The sequence below is a fragment of the Erythranthe guttata genome, chromosome 2 (genome assembly GCF_056151865.1).
Source record: "Erythranthe guttata isolate IM_541 chromosome 2, IM_541, whole genome shotgun sequence".
Lineage (NCBI taxonomy): Eukaryota > Viridiplantae > Streptophyta > Magnoliopsida > Lamiales > Phrymaceae > Erythranthe > Erythranthe guttata.
The window spans coordinates 11,616,887-11,617,500 of NC_142534.1; the positions used below are offsets into that span (position 1 = coordinate 11,616,887).

General features: G+C 30.5%; 1 long non-coding RNA gene across 1 annotated transcript in view; it reads right to left on the minus strand.

The window, feature by feature from the left end:
* Nucleotides 1-345: 345 nt before the first annotated feature.
* Nucleotides 346-614, minus strand: part of LOC105969725 (uncharacterized) — a 633-nt gene continuing 364 nt past the window's right edge. Inside the window, exons 3-4 of the long non-coding RNA XR_016030087.1 lie at nt 507-614; nt 346-409 (exon numbers count right to left, since the gene is read on the minus strand). The exon at nt 507-614 is cut by the window's right edge and continues 5 nt beyond it. This is a non-coding gene — a long non-coding RNA (uncharacterized LOC105969725). The remainder of the gene's footprint in view (nt 410-506) is intronic.

A 614-nucleotide genomic window follows, 5' to 3' on the forward strand; every position in this document is an offset into this window, starting at 1 on the left:
ATAATAATAATAATAATAATAATAATAATAATAATAAAAATAATAATAATAATAATAATAATAATTATTATTATTATAATAATAATAATAAGGGGAAAGTACAGTTTGCAGCCCTGAACTATGGGGTTGGTCGCAAACACCTCCCTGAACTACGAAACGTAACAAAATAACCCCTCCGTTTCCATTCCGTTAGTTGTTGCTGATGTGGCGGGTTGACCTTTTCTTTTTCACATCTTAAACAATTACTTGCATTTATTTGGACATATTTACCCCTCGCTTGAAGCACTTCTCAACAAATTCTGCCAAAAGAACATGGAAAATCAGAATTGGAAAAAATTAAAAAACGAAGGAGGAATTGTCAGTTCTGAAGCCAATGCCAGGAACATACTTCAACCAAACAGGGAACCCTCTGAAATTCAATATACAGCAAAATTATATCAAATATTAAAAAATATATATATATTGTTTATATGTAGTAATTAATTTAATTTTAGAAAATTAATTACCCAAAATTCCATTCAGCACAAATATAAGGCCCAATACGAAGATGCAGATACAGCCCCGCTTCATGTACCAACTTGATGAACCTTATTAAATCACATCTTCCCTCAAAA